Source organism: Topomyia yanbarensis, chromosome 2 (genome assembly GCF_030247195.1).
Source record: "Topomyia yanbarensis strain Yona2022 chromosome 2, ASM3024719v1, whole genome shotgun sequence".
In the NCBI taxonomy this organism is placed as follows: Eukaryota; Metazoa; Arthropoda; class Insecta; order Diptera; family Culicidae; genus Topomyia; species Topomyia yanbarensis.
Window position 1 is genome coordinate 171811518 of NC_080671.1, and position 20219 is coordinate 171831736.

General features: G+C 43.2%; 1 protein-coding gene across 2 annotated transcripts in view; it reads left to right on the plus strand.

Annotated features, from left to right (window-relative positions):
• Positions 1 to 20219, plus strand: part of LOC131682127 (protein madd-4) — a 789972-nt gene that overhangs the window by 149163 nt on the left and 620590 nt on the right. The window lies entirely within an intron of this gene.

The following is a 20219-nucleotide window of genomic DNA, read 5'->3' on the forward strand; positions in this document are numbered from 1 at the left end:
GTTGCTGCCTAACAACACATCCATTTTGTGATGTGGTATTTGCAGCTTGACCCCGTTCATCCAGCTCTCGATCACGTCTATTGTCTCCGTCACCGACACCTCCACTTCTCCAAGTGTCTGACTCATCACCGTTAGTGGCATGTCGTCCGCGAAGCGTGCGATTTTCACTTTCCCGGGCCGCCGCAGTGTTAAAACCCCATCGTACATTCCATCCCAAAGAGTTGGACCGAGAATGGAGCCCTGAGGAATGCCCGCTGCGACCTGCATTGACTTCTGCCCTTCGTTCGTCTTGTACAGCAGTACTCTACTCTGGAAGTAGCTCTTCAGAATCTGGCCCATTCTTCTGTGCAGCGCTGCAGCATTGGCCTATACGAAGCTGGAGGGCCCGTTGAATTCCCTGACTTTGACAGCAACTCTAGCTTGCAGTAACTTCCACATTTCGAGGAAATTTCCGTCATCCAAACACTTCTGCAGTAGCATCCTGAACATAAACTAATAATTCAATTTTTGATCTTTTGACCTAAGTGTCAATACCTTATTTAGGACTGGTGGTATCCAAAAAGGAAAAACGATCGGAAATGGTCGCCAGTGGGATAATCATATGTTCTTTCTGAGATGTCACCATACCCAGGGATAGCATAAGGTTTAATGCATTGGGCCGGAGTCTCAAAGGTTGCGAGTTCGAATCTCGCCTCTGGGGGGATTTTTTTCACATGATTGCTTAGCTTCACTCACCATTTCCGATCGTTTTTCCCCGTTGGATACCACCAGTCCTAAATCCTGAACATGTTTGGATATGTAAGGATCGTTTTCAGTGCCACGTTTGGTATTCTATCCGGACCGGGGGCTTTCTTTGATTTTAGTCTCATCGACACTTCTTTGAGCTCGTCGTTAGTCGTTTGCCAGGTTTTTGTTAAAGACCTTCACCTTCCACCTTAGCGTGCCAGTCGTCCTTTTCCGTGCTGCAGCAGGGTTCCATTGGCCGATGCGGTAGCGAATCGCCTGGTGGTCGCTATGGAGATACTTCTCAAACACTCTCCAGTCCATATTCGCCGTCAGTCAAGAATTGCAGAATGTGGCGGAATTTCTCTCGGTACCGATATCCGTTTCGTGAACCAATAAGCCAGTTTTGTCACGATACCAGGAGCCATTTATCTCCTCGCTTCGCCGCGATCTATTCGTTGTAATTCTCGGCGGTTCAGCTAGGCTAAACAACGAACCGAGAGGTAGGTGTCGAGGTCTGCCGCCAATTTTCACTACAAGGAAATCTTCTCATAAGATAACTTTTGCAAATAAAACTTTGAGAATTCCATTTAAACTATAAGGCTTACTTTCGTCGGACATATTCAATTTTTTCAAATTTTTAAATTTTTCCCCGCTGCTAAGCCACTGACTAGAATCATAATACAGTTATCAGCAAACCGAAAATGAATTGAATTAGAAAATTCCTTATATTAAAAGTTAATGTAAGCAATTTTTCTAATTCAATTCTTTGCGGTTGTTAAAGATCGATTCTGTATATCTCATCTTAGTAATATTTTTGAATAATGTTCAGCGAAATATGTTCCGAATGTCTTGCTAACGAACTGTTTCCCGAGATTCAGCAGAAAAATTTAAATGTGCTACACTATCTGTGTTCTGCATCATTCTCTGACATTATGCACTCTTATATTTACAGTCAATGTCGATGAACCTAAAAGCACACTCTATATGTCGAAAAAACAATCCTGGTATCAGCATACCGTCACTAACTAATAAATACATATCCCGACAAAACAAACCACCCACACTGTTCTCGCAGCTCAGAATCCTCCCGAACCCGCAAAATTTACCGAAGCGTACTTGTTTTTCCAATGTTGGCTGCCTTGTTTCAGCTGGTCGAAAGTGTGGCCACCTCGCGGTGGTTGTGCAACATAATCCCGGTCTCCCTGCCTCCGGAGCATCCTCTGCCAGTTGGTGAAAACGAGAAATGGACCCATCAACACTAGATCGGTCGGATAAAGTGTGTGTGTGTGTGTTTTTGCGAGTGTTTCATGTTTTTGTTGGAACAGCTTTTTTGTCCTCGCTAGTGAGTTTTTTTTGTTTGAACAAAGAAATCGTTCTTCCAGCTCAGTGGGTGCAGTGACTGCATTCGGTTCCGATGGCAATGTACAGCTGGTAATGTGATAACAAAATTAATTAATTGAATTCATTAGCTACCGGGGGTCCGCCGGTTGGCAGAGCGAGGATTCATCTCTGCGTGATAATGCGGGTAATTTCGAATTGAGTTTGCACAACGTAAATGATTTCAGCTTATTTGTATTTATTATGCAAATGAATGGGTGTTTTGCTAGAGTTTGGAGGATTTGGACGAAGGACGTTTGTGCCATAGTGATCAGTTGATCAGCTTATGATTAACACGATTCGCAGAAGCATAAATAATTTGATATTCGCTACAGTATAATTAAAAGAAGATAGTGATTTTAACCCGGTCAACCTTCGGTGTGCCCCAATGCCATTCACGGATTTTTTCTTTACCAATTGCGGTGCAATTTGGCAGAGGCAAACATAACACTAAATTATTTCCTGTGAAAGTTTTAATAATTTTGACTAACACGTTGACTCTTTTTCCACATTTTTAGAATACAATAATACTAGCTTTTTAATGAGATGTGTAATAAATATCCCGAAAACAAGAATAATCACCGTTAATTCCGCTATCGCTTTCGCTCATAAGGTATCGGTAAACCAATCTATTAAAACGTAAGCGTAAATATGGGCAGATCAAAGCTAGAATTATATTTATTAGCATTTAGGGTTCAATTAAATGAATAGTGGCTTACATTTCACGGTGTGCATTTTTTTTTCTTTTGTAGATTCTCACTACTGATCCAGAAAACTCTGTTCTGTGCAAAAATCTTTTCTTGAAAAATCTGTGACCTAAAGGCCTCTTCAAATTCCAAAACAAATTGAACGTTCCAGGTTCCTAATAACTAGTTAATAAAATAGAAACACCAGATAATCTTGAACGACGCCGACAAGAAAAGAAGAATGAAATCAAAAAAGACGGAAACACACTTTGCAATACACTTTAGATTACAAATGACAAAAAATTACTGATGATGATTCTACTACTACATTTACAAAACAATACCTATATTAAATAGCACAAACATTTATGAAAAAATATTAAACATATACACTAGAGGTGTACGAATATGAATATGTGTCACTGTATCACTTAGACGTGTGCGCCGATGCATTTTTAATCGGCGGCGGCGTAAACGACATATTTGGCCGGCGGCGGCGGCGGCGGCGTCACGCAGTTCGACCCTATCGGCGGCGGCGTGACGAATATTGACGCCTATGTAACCAAAAAAAAAATTCTTGGCAGTACAATTCCTTTCCCAAATTTTCGATTTCTATTGTAACAGACTTCGCAGCACGTACAAACAGACGTTACAGCTTGAAGAAAATTCTAAAAAATATCATCGCCCACGATGTACTAGTGACACCTGTTGAACACATTGCGTTGCGTTGCGTTGCGTTGTGACGATGATTTTGGCGGATTGCACACTGACTTCATCATGTTTGACTGCTGATTATCTAATAAGAGTTGCTTAGGAAGTGGTAAGTAGGAATTCATACCAATCCGACCCATATTAAAACCTCAACAGCATGATAGCCATCATTGCCGGCCGCCCCCATCTCCATCGTTCACGGGGAAGGATAAAGGATAAGGTAGACAGGAAGTGTTGATGCTCCACCTACTTAACGGAAGGACGACGATTCATCAGACTCTTCCATAGGTGTCGCGGAGTTGGTGGTTTGGAAGGGTATCAGGTCTAGGATTCGCTCCAAGCAAACGATGCGACCTGTAAAGCATATTTTATTAGGTAGTTGTTTAGTTAGTCTTCGAGTGCACGATCACTCGAAAAAGAGATGATCTTGTTTAGTTTTTGGTTATTTTTAAACTCTGGGCAGCCGGCTACCGAGAGTATACTATGTTCCCTAAACAAAAACAATTTGAACTCCACACAGCCGATCGTGGGAGTATTGCCTGGAAAAGCTAATCTTATCTGCGTAATGGGCCGGATCACTATTTATTGCAACAGTATTTGGACAGAACTCGCTACTTCTTCTCTACGATATATTTATTGGCTTGAAAACTACCAAGTGACAGCATATTATACTGGCAAAAATAGCGCGAGATGTTATAAATCAAGGAAAGTATTTCTTATTTTCCATATCGGATTGTTTGTGGAATACAAGTATACGAGCGATAATACCGAACACTGAAGGGAAATATAAAGGATTGTTAATCTGATGCACGGGCTTGTTAGCAATAACGGAGCTTTAAATTAGGTTCATAAAAACAGACGCGGCGAGTTTTCAATACGTATTGAGCCGTGTTCATAGATACTAGTCAGATTAGTCGTATTGGGGCTAATTTCCGATCAACTATTCATTTTTACGGCAATGTTTTCTCGACTAGATCTGTTCGCACCCTCTCATTCTGTTCGCACCCTCTCATTCTGCGGTCTAAGGACCAAATGTCATCAATAGACTTAGAATCGCGTGGAGGCATGAGATAGGAAACTTGTAAGAATTTTGCTATCCCACCGTTTGACTACCAGAATGGATGGGAGAACAGTAATACTAGCAAATACCGACTACCATAAGAGCGGTGCAAATTTGAACGAGTGACGTAGAGTACTGCACTGAAAAAAGGACCAGGAGTGCGATTTTACGAAGTTTTAGCTTCCGATGGCCCTACATTTTCTGACAAAATGAAGTTCTTGAATGTTGAGATTTTTATTACTGTTTACAAAAGCAAAAGTATCATAAAGCTAGTGTCAGGCCTTCATGAGACCTCAAGAAGTCACTTTTGGAGGTATTCGTAAATGTAGATTTGTCGGTAGACGGTTCCAAATATAATAGGAAAATACCTAATTTAACACAACTACAGATCACTTGCAACATAAAAAGCTTTTTGTGAAATTCGACAGCTCCATCTTAGGCCAATTCAATAAATTTCCTGCATGAAAGTTTCCATTTTTTAAAAACGGTTTTTAAGCCAAAGCTTTGGAAGTTAAACCTTGGCGTGGAAGTGCCGGTATATTAATATATTCTGTTACTTCGTGTAGAATTAGATTTCGTCATTTACGGCTAATATACAACCGCCAGAAGAAACTTAAAACGTTGGTACACAATCAAGAAAGGCGAATCAGAAAAGGTATATGTCAGTGATTCACTAAATACAGACTGGAAAGAGGGTAATATGGAAAACCTTAAGGTCCGCCCAGATTAAGTCTTCGGTACGGAACAAAACCTCGGCCTAGGAACTCCTAGCATGTTGTTAGTCGCCTCTTACGACATGGGAGCAGTTCCCAGAGGTTCTATTCTTGGTTGAAATAGTGCAAAAAGATTTCAGCCCGCCGGACACCACACGGCTTTAGTGACACCTGTTGAACACATTGCACAAAATGTAAAGGGCGAACACGAAATTATTGCGACACAGAAAATGTCATGCCAATTTTCTTATACTGTTTAAAATCAAACCAAAATTTTAGGGTAGCTTTATACATATATTTACTTCAAAAATCAAAAGAAAAGTTAATCGATGGAGCCTTGAGTGTAAAATTGAACGCATTTTCGCTTGATGGCCTCCATCAAAGTCTTTACAGTGTCATCCGGTACTCAGTTTCTCAGTTTTTTCCCATTTTCTTAACATGTCCTTCTCGTCTTTGACTGTCTTCTTGCTCTTCTGAAGTTCCCGCTTCATCATTGCCCAGTACTGCTTCACCGGGCGCAGCTCCGGGCAGTTTGGCGGATTCATGTTCTTTGGAACAAAATGGACAGAATTGGCCTCATACCACTCCAGGACACTTTTAGAATAGTGGCATGATGCCAAATCTGGCCAAAATAGCGGAGCTTCGTCGTGCTGCTGCAAGAACGGCAAAAGGCGCTTCTCGAGGTACTCAAATTTGTAGATCTCGTCATTTACTGTGCCCTTTGTCACGAAAGGCTCACTCCTCAGTCCGCAAGAGCATATGGCCTGCCAAATGAGATATTTGGAGGCGAACTTCGACATTTTCTTCTTCTTAAATTTGTCGTCCACATAGAACTTGCTCTTTCCGGTGAAAAACTCCAACCCCGGAATTTGCTTAAAATCGGCTTTTATATACGTTTCGTCGTCCATCACACAGCAGCCATATTTTGTCAGCATCTTCTCGTAGAGCTTCCGTGCCCGAGTTTTAGCCGTCGATTGTTGCCGCTCATCGCGGTTTGGGAAGTTCTGTACCTTGTATGTATGTAGTCCAGCTCTCTTCTTTGCATTCTGGACGTAGCTCTGCGACATGCCGATCTTTTTAGCCAAATCACGGCTTGAGACGTTGGGATTTGCTTTAATCATCCGTTTCACCTTTCCCTCCGTCTTTTTGTTCTCCGGTCCCGGTTTTCTTCCAGCTCCTTTGCCGTGGTCCAACGTCAACCGCTCCTGGAACCGCTTCAACACGCTGGAGACGGTTGAATGGTGAATTTTTCCATTTTTCCCAACTTCCGGTGCGACAGGTCAGGAAATTCCAGGTGTTTGGAAAGAATTTGTTCTCTCGACTCGCGTTGGTTCACCTCCATTTTCGTTGAATCGAAAAACACGACTTCGAGTTTGACAGCATGTGAACAATACACATCAATAAGAATTGCACACTTTCTTGGTTGATTTTTACCCAATGGTAAAAAAGTTATGCCCTGTTGAATGTTTCGCAATAATTTCGTGTTCGCCCTTTAATTCTTGCAACCATATCAAATAATTTTTTTCAACTGAAGCTATGATAGTGTCCACCCTACTTGCCAAATGCAAGATAATAAATGAAAGGTGGAACTGTTTTTACAGTTGTAAAATTTGATGAACGAAATAGAAAAATTGTCGATGTCACATACTACGACTTCGCATGAAATAATGCTTGCAATGGACAAATTTGAATAATGCAGAGTAACGACTGTTTTTCTATGATCCATAATCATTATTTATTGTTCTATATTTGGAAAATAAAGCAACGGTAAAATAGTTTTTGTTTTGTTTGAGGAAATAATTCTTGTTGTCGTTTCATTGTTTTTTGTTTCTATTTAGTCTTCCTTACCGTCTCTCTTTTAGAATCCCGCAAATATCAGGTACCCCTAACACGAGGCGTTATTGATGGCATTACTGCGCAGAAATGTCACTTTTAATGATCGTGTAAGAACACCTTTCAAGGTATACACATTACTTTATTTTCCAGGCTGACGTTTACTTCTACTTCTTGTAAGTACAAGATCTCCGCGATGATAAGGCATACGATTCCGTGGCACTACATTTTCTTTGAACGTAAGATTTGCTTCTATCTTGAGTGCAAAGTATGCTCGATGTGCTGGAATTATACAGATCTACATCCTGACGAAACCTAGATATACAGTAACTATCATTCATAATAATTCCACGACTTGATGTTTTAGCTCCTGTTGGGTTGAAACTGATCACTAAACAAGTCTGATTGAAAATTGTCCGAGCGTATCTCTAGTTTTCGTAGCACCTGCACCCCGTCAATTTCTCCAGCAGTTCCGGGGACCAACAAATTCGAATCTATTGCATACATCTAGTGAGATTCGATACACCGAATCAATTAAATTACTAACATCCTATTATGTGCTTACTCACCGATCGGCATCGTGTTGTAACTTAGGAAATGGTTGTGAACAACTCCCGCCTTGGGCACTTCGACAAGAATGAATTTCATATTTCCGGCCCATTTTGTTTGTTTTGGTTTGGATGAGATTAAAAGACGGCAACGTTTTCGGGTGGGTGCGGAAACTAAGTATCGCATTTAGCTCTGTGTCAAAATCTTTTCACTAACATCACGCTCGCTAATATGGCGTATTTTTTCATGATTTAAATCGACCATTTTTTGTACGAGTGATGCAAATTCATCTCGTGTTACGTCTTATTTGTCTGTGATACCGGGCTGATGCTACTGACACTGAAAATCTTTCCTGAGTGGGACTAGATCACACGATGAATAATTTAAGAGCAGAAAGCTTACCCTCTTTTTTTTTTTTTTTTTTTTTTTTTACAATGGAGAAGACCTTTATGTCCTAGCCCAGTACACGTGCTAACGGTAGGGTCCAATCTACCACACGGGGTGCACTGGGGGCGTGTCGGACTCGAATGGTGACCAGCCATTAATACCGACTAAACTCCATTGGGCTCCGCCATCATTCCTCCCAGGAACTACCTCTCGGTATTACTTCTGGGGGGATGGCTGTACTAAGTGTACTCATTCACTCTCACTCACGCGATCATACATCCTGTATGAGGCTTACTTGGGTGCTCTCTCAATCACACTTTGATTCACTCTCAAACACTCCCACATGAGGCTGACTTTTGTGCTCACCTTTTACGTTCCATGCGAGGCTGACTTGTGTGCTCACCTTACTCATTCCTTGCTAGGCTTACTTTTGTGCTCGCCCTACCCATCCATGTGAGGCTGACTTGGGTGCTCACCCTATCACCTGATTCACTCTCAATCGTGCCACTCTATTGTACCTTTGTCACTCCCTCTGGCATCCCATGTGGGACATTTTTCTTAGGCCCCACTTCTGACATACCATGCGAGGCTGACTTTTGTGCTCACCTTTTTCATTCCTTGCTAGGCTGACTTTTGTGCTAGCCTCTACCAACCTGTGAGGCTGACTTTTATGCTCACCCTTAACATGCAGTGTGAGACTGACTTGGATGCTCACCCTTTCACTCCTCTGCCACGCCATGAGGCATCGATAGCTTAGTTCCAACATACTACGCTACGACCCTCCCGTCTTGGCATGAGGCAGTCCACTTATACGCCTATACACTCACTCTTCTGTCTTGCTTCGGGGTGGCTGGGTTTACCCCTTACGCGGTTGCCATTCGCTGCGCCAACCTACCTCGGCATGAACAGACCATTCACTCTCTTATTTTGCGCTTGGCCTTTTTCGCTCCAGCTAACCAATCACTAGTTAGCCGTGCCCGCCGTCTGTTGCTCGGTTCGCCAGATTACCTGTAGCCTACTGGCAATCTGGATGGTAGCAGCCGAGACTGCGTTCCACTTCTCCACCGTTTGACACATCCGCTGAATAAGGGTATCCGGGGTTGTGTCCCAGCCACAGACGTCAAGCATTGCTCTTCTTTCGACGTCGAACCGATGACATACGAACAGTATGTGTTCGGCAGTTTCATCTACACCTGGGCAGTCCGGGCAGACTGGGACCTCCGCGTGCCCGAACCTGTGGAGGTACTGACGGAAACAGCCATGGCCTGACAGGAATTGTGTCAGGTGGAAGTGAACTTCCCCATGGGGTCTTCCCACCCAGCTCGATATGCTAGGTATCAGCCGGTGGGTCCACCTACCTTTCGAGGAGTTGTCCCACTCACGCTGCCATCTGGCGACCGAGGTCACCCTGGCGCGCTCGCGGGCTCCCCTATTTCCACGTAGCTCAAAGCACTCCTCATCTTCCCGAATGACCAGCCCGACTGGCATCATGCTCGCTATCACGCAGGATGCATCGTGTGATACCGTGCGGTAGGCAGATATCACTCTGAGGCACATCACGCGGTAGGTGCTCTCCAGTTTCTGTAGGTAACTGGTTACCCTCAGTGCTCTTGACCATGACGGGCCGCCGTACCTGAGGATAGATACGGCAACGCCTGCCAGTAACCTACGTCTACTGGCGCACACCTTTGAGCTGTTGGACATCATTCTCGATAGTGCCGCAACAGCAGTCGACGCTCTCTTGCACGTATAGTCGACATGGCTGCCGAAGGTCAGCTTGTCGTCTATGATGACTCCGAGAGACTTTAGACTTCGCTGTGAAGTGATCGCGACTTCTCCCACATGGATAACTGCATGTTGTGCCGACTTGCGGTTGTTGACGATAACTACCTCCGTCTTATGATGAGCGAGCTCCAGGCCTCTCGCGCTCATCCATTCCTCCACCGTGCTAATCGCGTGTTCTGCGGTTAGTTCTACCTCAGGGATTGACTCCCCGTAGACCTCCAAGGCTACGTCGTCAGCAAAGCCGACGATCTTGACCCCAGGAGGGAACTTCAGTCTCAGAACCCCGTCATACATGAGGTTCCATAGCACCGGGCCTAGGATCGAGCCCTGCGGGACTCCGGCGGTAATCGGAACCCTTTTCTGACCGGCATCGGTCTCGTATAGCAGTACGCGGTTTTGGAAGTAACTTTCCAGGATCCGGTACAGACCCACCGGTAGGCTAAGCCGGTGTAACGAGAGCGCGATGGCATCCCAGCTTGCGCTGTTAAATGCGTTCTTCACGTCAAGTGTCACTAACGCGCAGTATCGAATACCTCGCCTTTTTCGTTGGATCGCTATCTCGGCAGTATTTATCACTGAGTTGAGAGCGTCCACTGTGGACTTACCCTTCCGAAAGCCAAACTGGTTGCTTGACAGACCGTCCGTGCCTTCCGCGTACGGGGTGAGCCTGTTGAGGATGATCCTCTCAAGCAGTTTGCCAGTCGTGTCTATCAGACAGATTGGTCTGTACGCCGATGGGTCGCCTGGCGGCTTCCCGGGCTTCGGCAACAGCACCAGTTTCTGCCTTTTCCATCTATCGGGGAAACGGCACTCGTCAAGGCATCTCTGCATAGCTAGCCTGAACATGTTCGGGTTCGCTATGATCGCTGCCTTGAGAGCGTTGTTTGGAACTCCATCCGGCCCTGGAGCTTTGTTCATTGCTAGGGATTTAGCCACTGCGAGTAGTTCTTCATTCGTCACTGGAGCCACCATTTCGACCGTGCCCGCACTGTCTCGTAGTGCAGGTGGCCAGGGGCTTGTGGCTCGAGACGGGAAGAGTACTTCGATAATCGTTGCCAACCGGTCCGGAGACCGTTCTGGGGGTGAGGAGCCCCCTTTGGTCTTGGCCATCACAATCCGGTAGGCGTCACCCCACGGATTCGCGTTGGCACTCTCACACAGGTTGTCGAAACACGCTCTCTTGCTGCTTTTAATAGCCTTGTTAAGGGCAAATTTCGCAGCTCGAAACGCTTCACGGCGGTTCTCTCTTGCATCCTCGGTGCGAGCTCTTTGCATCCTACGTCTAGCTCTGAGACAGGCTGACCGTAGAGCTGCAATCTCGGCACTCCACCAGTATACCGGGCATCTACCGTTTCTTGGCAGTGTTTTTCTCGGCATAGTGGCGTCGCACGCGCGTGATAGAACAGCTACCAGCGCATCCCCGCTTAGACTGTCGGTGTTGGCCTCCAGTCCCAGGGCCGCGGTGAAAGCTTCGCTGTCGAAGTGATTGGACTTCCACCCGCGTACCTGACAGGGATCTCCCGCCCTCGGATGCTGCACACCATAGTTGATCTTAAAGCGGATTGCTAGATGATCGCTATGGGTGTAGCCTTCGTCTACCCTCCATTCCATGCCTGGAGCCAGACTCGGGCTGGCAAAGGTCAAATCAATCCACGCCTCCACTCCGTTTCTACGGAATGTACTAGCGGAGCCATCATTAGCTAGCACAGTATCGAGTTTCGCAAACGCTTCCATTAGCGCTTGACCCCTGCTATTTGTACAGCGGCTGCCCCACTCCACTGCCCAAGCGTTGAAGTCTCCCGCTATTACTACCGGTTTCCGGCCCACGAGGTCCGACGAGAGCCTGTCGATCATCTGGTAGAACTGTTCTATTGGCCACCTTGGTGGGGCGTAGCAGCTGCAATAGAACACACCATTGATCTTGGCAATCGCCACACCCTCGGCGGAGGGGTGTATTACCTCTTGAACCGGGAACCTTCCCGTTGTACAGATTGCCACCATTCCAGACCCGTCCGACACCCAATTGCCGTTGCCGGCAGGGATGCTGTACGGGTCTGATAAGAGGGCGACATCTGTCCTCGACTCCGAGACCGACTGCCACAGCAGCTGTTGGGCTGCTGCACAATGGTTAAGATTTAGCTGTGTGACTCTCACGGCTTCTTCTTATTTAACTCGCCGAAGGGACACGAAGGTCCGCCCATAGCATGTTTATGGGCTTGCTTCTTAGCGGTGCAGATAAGGCACTTATATGCCTTAGTGCACCCCCGCTCTTTATGCCCCTCCTCGCCGCAGCGACGACATAGCTTGCTCCTGTCTATGCCTTTGCATTCGTAAGCTTTATGGCCGGATTCTAGGCACCGATAGCACCTGTCCACTGAAGGCGGTTGGGGTATACTAATAGGGCATACCGACCAGCCGATCTTCAGTTTCCCTTTTTTGGTTACCTTTTTGGCATCCGCATTCAGTAGCCTGAGGTAGGCTACTTGGGTGCCAGAGGGTCCGTCCCTCAATCGCACAGAGGCCCGCTCGATTGTGACGCCGCAGTGCTCCTTGACGGCTACGACGACGTCTTCTGCGGTCGTGAACTCGTCCAAGTGCTTGCACTGGAGAGTTGTTTCCGCACCTAGCGACCTGATTTGGGCGCCCTCACCAAGGACCTCTTGGGCCAAGGCCTTATATACTGCACTTGATTGTGCGCCTCGCTTCAGCACCAGGAGCATCTCTCCCGTGTTGGTGCGTCTTACGCTACGCACATCCTGCCCAAGGGCCGAGAGACTTTCGGCCGCCTTCATCGATTTAAGGACATCGGCGTATTTGTCCTTGTCGGTTTTTAACCACAAGGCTTCGCCTCTGTCCTTGGCCTTCCTCGCAGGCCGCGGTACCTCCGGTTTCGGTGCCGGCTTTTTCTTGGTAACCAGCGTCCAGGGGTTTGAGCCCCCCTGCCCCGGTCGTGCCGGGTTGCTGGTACCATCGCTCTCCACAGCGAGGTCACTCTCGCCCTCGCTTATCTCACCCAGGCGGCGTTTGACCTTGACGGTTGCACGCCGAGTGGTGTCGGTTTTGGCACCCTCGTCTGGCGACTTCCTAGGGCGCTTCGCATTCGATGCCGTCTTGCGATTGCCCTTTCCCTTTCCCTTCGAAGGGAACTCGGTCGCCGCTCCGATCGACGTGGCTGCTCCGTAGAAGGTAAAGGCCACTGTCTGTGAACCTCTATCGACCTTCTCTCTTTCCTCGCTATTGGAGGCCACTGTCTGGGTTTCTCTGTCGGGCCTCTCCCGACATTCCACCCTCTCAACATAGGCCTGCTGTTCCTGTCTTGCGACACGAACAGCTTTCCGGAGCTCCAGAAGGCTCAACTTCAACTCCTTGGCTATGTTCTGCTTTGCGCTAGCAAAGTCGATTATAGAATCGAGTTGCTTCGCTACTTTGCGCATCGCAGCTATTGGCCCCTCCGATGCATTGGTAGGGTTATTGCCTACCGCCGCTGGGGGGTCATTGGTGCTTTCGGATGCAGCACTCATCGCTCCACTACTCTCCCCACGGGGGGGAGACCTCGCCAAACCACCTCTTGCGAAGGGGTTTGGCACCTCCGTCTGTTTGTTTTTATTTTTGTTTGTCTCCATGTATAGTCCCACGAGTAGCGCGAGAAATATATGTCCGCCACGCCAGAGCTCCGCATTAGCGTGGTAAGGGACGCTTACTGTGGGGGTTGCCCAGGTACCCCACAGGCTCCGTTAACGATCGAGCATCTTTTTCACCCCCTCGATCACTCATCCCTCGACACGGGTCGCTTCACGCCTTGGAATTGGGGTTATGCCCTACCTTGCTTTACGTGGTGATCTCGGCCCGGATCACCACAACCATCCTCCTTTACCAGGGCTTTGGACCTGTAGCTCTGGTTCTCAATAGTTCCATGTACGTATGTTATTACAGACGTGCTACTATTGAGATCCGTCATTCGCTAGCGGAGTTACCCTCTGCATCGCCACATCAGTGCACCAGTGTCGCGAAAAGTCAAGATCATTCTGAACAAAAATTTAAATAGGTCACGATTCAATCAATGATAAATAAACCTCGCATTGAAAATATTTTTTTGTTTTTTCACAAAACTAGTTCACGCAAAAAAAAGATGACATTATACTCAAATGTTTAGTAGGTGGTTGTGTTTGAATTTGTTTAATATTTTTATGATTCTAGTTCATAACTTGATGATACATTGATTTGTATTAACTTTATTGCCTAAAAAGTCAAGATTTGAACGATGTGCAACGATTTTCGTAAATTCTCTTCGTGTTATCGTGATATTTTAGTCTTGAGCTTACCGTCGGATTTTTTACACAGAGTCACGTGTTTTATAGTATTCTTAATTATTTCACGGACAAGAATTGTGGCTAGGTAATGTATTTTTGGTGCTAAGCGCAGTTTCATTTAATTCCGAACATTACACTGAATCTTAACAAAAGAATAACAGGGTTACAGGTCCTAGTAGTTTCCTTGTATCTAATGCTCACGCCTATGAGACTGGTTGCTGGCAGTTGTACACAATAGCTCACATAGAAATTTCAAAACCAAAGAGCAGAGCGAATAATCCATGAATAATAGTCTGAGTTCCTTGAAATTGTTTACGTGAGTAGGTATATTAAGATTATATGGAAAATTAATTGCTTCATAAACTATCATGAACAGTTTCACGAGCTCGACTGGTGAATCGTGTCTAGCATACTAGAAATCATGAATCAGTTAAAAAATCGATGAATAATACACTGCGGTCCAGTGAAATTGATTACGTGCAAAGATTAAGATCAGACACATAATCGTAAATTTCATTAACTATATCTTGAAAGTGGAAGTGTTTTTTTTTTGAATTTGTGAACCATTCCACGAATCATATTCCGAGTGTCGCGTAATGATTTTTGAGAAAATATCAAGACTTGTTGATTTTGTGATCTAATTCATAACCACTAATACCAAATAAACATCAATATGTGATAAATCATGAATCAGTTAACGTCGTACATGCGGACCACAGACAATGTTCCTAGATTTGTGGATAAAATTATGAGTGAACGATATTCTAGTTCGCGAATTGTCTGCGTGGGAAAAAGGCGTCGGCCGGTCTACTTTTCGGCGTCGGCGTTTGTTAAAATTTACCGGCGGCGTGGCGCGTCGGTGCACGTCTAGTATCACTGCTTCTTCTGTTGTCAGTTTAGTTTCCTACCGCCTGTTCGATGTCGTGTTGCAAAAAGATTCGCTTTACTCAAGCAGTACTGAACTGCCTAGTGGGGTTTTCGCCGCTCCTCATCAGGTGGTTTTTTAGAAAAAAAAATTTAACATGGAGACAAGAAGAGAAACAAATTGTTTTTCCGTATGTTTGAACATATATTTACTAAAAAAAGAAGGTTTTTTGAACGCCAAAATAAATAAAAAAGGGCGAATCCGTGCAAGATTCAGCCCGTATTTTTTTTAACAAAAAAAGTGAAATGCTTATTATTTGGAAGGCTTTCTGCAAAGGATAATCTATTGTGGTGATTGGAAGTCGAAATTTAAAATATTTTAGTCATTCTTTAATAAAGTACTCAATTGTTAGGCCTCTTTCAAAAGTAAGTGCGTTAATAACATAGTAAAATGACATTAAAAAAAACCTGTTTTAATCCACCTAGAGGTGCAATGGTGCCTTTCTCATTTCTCCAAACTATGATTTAATAGCTGGTTCGTACAATATAACATTATGGAAATGTCTTTCATTCTTATTACACTTGGTAAGTATATATAAGAGAACCTTTTTGCATTCATCGCGGTATCGGTTTGAATCGGAGTTTTTTTATGTGATCGCACTCCACAACCCGTAACTCCGTAGCCGGAAGTCGGATGGAGATGGAATTTAATATCAGTTTCCGGGGACGCAACACCTTTCATTTCAGACTAAATTGATCAAATCGAGACATTTTCGAGAAACCAATATAACCGTTATTCTGAACTTGGATGCTTCCGGATCCGTCGATGGTGGCCAAAGAGACTTTGAATGACTGTTAATGACCTAGATCTACAAATTCAACAGTTGTGTTTACATTTTGGAAAAAAATTCACCTTTTTACATTCATCGCAGAATTCGTTAGAATTGGGATTTGCTGCGTGATCGTACGTATCATCCTGTAATTCAGGAACCAAAACTCGGATCCACACAAAATTCAACAGCAGCTGATGGACCTTTCATTTAAAATCAAGTTTGTCAAAATCGGTTCCGAAAATTCCTAGAAACCGATGTGGACAAATCAACAAATTTTGTTTTGTAACCATACTCTTCAACTCGTATTCCGGAACAAGATGTCGGTTGAAAATGAAATTCAATAGCAACCTATGGGAATATTATACCTTTCATTTGAATCTTAGTTTGTAAAAATCGGTTCAGCCATCTCCGAGAAACCGATGTGGACATTTTGTTAACCAATCCGCACACACACATACATACATACATACATACACACATACGTACACACAGATATTTTGCGATCTCGGCGAACTGAGTCGAATGTTATATGAGACTGGGCCCTCCGGGTCTCGGTTAGAAAGTCGGTTTTTGGAGCAATTGCATAACCTTTCTCACGGTGTCTTTTTTTAACAACTTTATGCAAAAAAATTCAGCATCTCTGAAACTTCAGGATATGAAAGAATGGGCTTTTCCCTTTCATTTGAAACCAAAATCAAAATAATCCGTCGGGGGGTCTAGAGCAACTTTTTTTTTGAAGTTTTTTTTTCGTGAAAACATAGATTTTACAATGGAACTAGTTCATATTTCTGCCCCTAGATGGTGTTTTAGACATTCGAACAACACTAAAAGTAAGAATCTGATAGATTATTTAATTGTCTACAACTTTGTTACCAACTAAAAACCGATTTGAAATTATCCCGAAAAGTAGTTTAATATTTTAACGAATTCTAAGTCTAAGTTAGTTTCACAGAAGACCTAGTGGTTTGTTAATTCACAAGCACTTTTTTTATTTGCCAAATAGTTGTGTTTAGTTCAATAATGAATTCAGCGGAATTTGAGAGCTTGGAAAGTCATCTTTTAGCTGAAAATTATAATTCCCTGATACAGGGCACCATTCATATTTTTGGGATGAGAAGTTTTAGATAAGTGTTGGCCAAACTAGTATGCTATTAATATTCTTTTTCATGATGGTAAGTGATTCCTCCCGCAGAAACAGCCTTTTCAATTATGTATGCCATCTTTTTCATTTTTTCGATTGTTCTCAGGGATGACTGATAACTATTCTTACATGAATCTCCTACTCTGTTAGCATCTTCGTATAAAATTGACTTGTCCTGAACTTCAACCTTTATATTTGAACAAACTCAATGAAACTTTTAACGCACCATTGCAATATTTCGCGGATTTCATTGCAACGCTTGGTTCAAAACGCTGATTATCCGTTTTCAAAATTAACTCAATGTGACAAACAGTGAACAAAAAACTTTGAGTTTTTGGATCAAGATAATTTTTTTTTGGGATATATTCTAGGACTTTTATGTATATAAGGTTATTGTTGTACTCAAATGATATTTTGTTTTCAAAAGTAATACATATCGCATAATCTAAGATCAATTTAGTAACGATATCTCGCATAATTGATAGGAAATGGCCGTAAAATCCAACTGCCACAATATGCTTTGCGGAGAAAATTTGAATAAATCATTTCACACTAGCCACTAATTTGGACAGTTACTGCTGTGGTTTGCGTTGAACTAGAAACGGTGTGTCCCAACATTTCGTCTTGAACGGAATCATAATAGCTGACTTAAGCGATCATAACCTAAATTATACGATGTATGGTCCTTTCTAAAACACCAGCGTAACAAAACATAAAGCAAACCCTTGTAAGCAAGCAATACCTTCCGATGAATGGTAGTCCCTTCGAACCTATCGGGAAAGATTACAAACCAAAAGCACAAATAGTTTTCTGACTCTGTCAAACATCCTAATTTTCAGAAGTTCAATTAGAATTGTCAACGTAATGAATCCCGTCTAATATTTTTATGCCACTAAACCCAATTATTTTTTTTTGTAATATAATAAGTGCGAGAAAACATATTTCCAAACCACTAGGCCTCGTGTGAAACTATCTTAGATATAACTTTGTTAAAATCTTAAACAACTTTTCCGGATGATTTCAGATCAATTTTTAGTGGTCAACAAACTTGTAGACAATTAAATTTTCTATACAATGCTCACTTTTAGTGTTGTTTGAATATATAAAGCACCATCTAGGGACAGAAATATGAACTATCTCCAGTAGTAAAACTTATATTGTTACGAAAAAAACTTCAAAAAAAAAAAGTTGCTCTGGACCCCCCGACGGATTATTTTGATCTTAGTTTCAAATGAAAGGGGAAAGCACATTCTTTCATATTCCGATGTTTCAGAGATGCTGAATTTTTTTGCATAAAATTGTTCTAATAAATACACCGTGTTCTATATGAAAAAGGCAAAAGAATAGTATTTAATTAGCTTAATATGCATGAGTTCAATGTTATCTTCATGTGATTATATTTTGAAATGTTGGTGCAATGGGTTTGAAAGTGGAGAGAATGGGGGGTTAGTAGAGTGGGAGTGGAGGATGCGTCAGAAAGCCTTCATCTTATTTCAGTATACGGGGTGGATGAGGGAAATGCGGGCGTGAGGGTGGTCCAAGGGGAGGGGAGTGATGAAGGAGGGAGGTGTAAGGGCAAGGCGGAGAGGGGGGGGAAGGGGCGGCGACGCAATACTCAACTGCATATTTTGCCTTCCATTTGAGACTTGGTTTGAGAAAATCGGTTCAGTCATCACCGAAGAACCGATGTGACTTTAATTGTGGAATATGCCCAGAATTCCGGACTTCCGGAATCGTCGATAGTGGACAATATATTCAAAGAATGTTTGATTGGCAATCAGTGATCTAGATCTGCGATTAGAAGTAATTTGGTGACCATTTTAGCGTCTAAGGTATTACGATTGTACCGATTTATATGGGAAATTCCAGTGTATCCTTACTAACACCTCTGTAACTCCGGAAGCAAGAGTCAGAACAGAATGAAATTCAGCAGCAGTCAATGGTATTACTGTATCTTTCATTTGAAATCAAGTTTGTAAAAATCGGTAAAGAATTCGTCACACCCATTCGTGATATTAGCTTAGGAACTTGGCGGGTTACCCAGGGGCGTCATTAACTGTCATAGGTGGCCAATGTGGTCAAAGTTGCTTTGATTGATCATTAGTGATCCAGACCCGCAAACTAGAGTAATGTTACATCAATTTTAATATGTTTTACATCATTTGAACATCATAGTGGTACCAGTTTATATGGGAATTTGCTGTGTGACCACACTCTTTAACCCGTATCTCCGGAACCGGAAGTCGGATCAACTAAAAATTCAATAGCAGCTTATGGGAACGTTATACCTTTCAGATGAAACTAAGTTTGCAAAAATCGGTTCAGCTATCTCTGAGAAAATTGTGTGAGTTTAAATGACACACACATACACACACATACATACACACACAGACATTTACCGATCTCGACGAACTGAATCGAATGGTGTATGACACTCGGCCCTCCGGGCCTCCGTTAAAAAGTCGATTTTTACAGTGATTGCATAGCCTTTCTTTATATGAGAAAGGCAAAAACATTTTTAGTTCAGTCTGTGCACAATTAAATTATCTAAAAACAGTGTTTTACGTGTACACATGGCATTTATAGTTATTTTGTAATCGTGTGCGGAATTTTGAATAGTACGGCTTTTTTTCTTTTTTTTTTTGTTTCGATTATAGAGGCTTTAACCTTAAGGTCATTCGCCTCTTCGGGTCAGAAAAATCTCTTATGAAAAATTCCTAACCCTATGTGCGGAGTCTGGACTCCAACCCAGATGAGCTGCGTACAAGGCAATCGATTTACCAACTACGCTATGCTCGCCCCTAATAGTACGGTTTTCATAAAGTGGGTTTTAAAGATTTTAGAAGCAAATTAACAGAAACTTACAGGCATGGAATGGTAATCAACTATATTCTGAAACTTTGCAAGAATATTGTTTGATAATAATTCTATCGATTGAAGCAGAAAAGTCGATTTTTAAAGCAACAAATCATTTTTGATGTCTTTTCTAAGAGAACAGCAAGAGACTTTATGCGAAATAACTGCAAACCTACTCGAGTTTAGTAAACAAATCAGTGAGATGATGGTAGCCTAGTATAACAACACGTCATTTCACAAAAGTTAAACGTTTTATTCAGATTTTATTAATTGCCGGAATTTTTCAAAAATATTTATGCATTATTTATTAAATCATTATCTAAATTGCTATCCTTCTATTAGCTCCAAAAGTTGGGATGGACGATATTAGTGGCATACATGTATAACC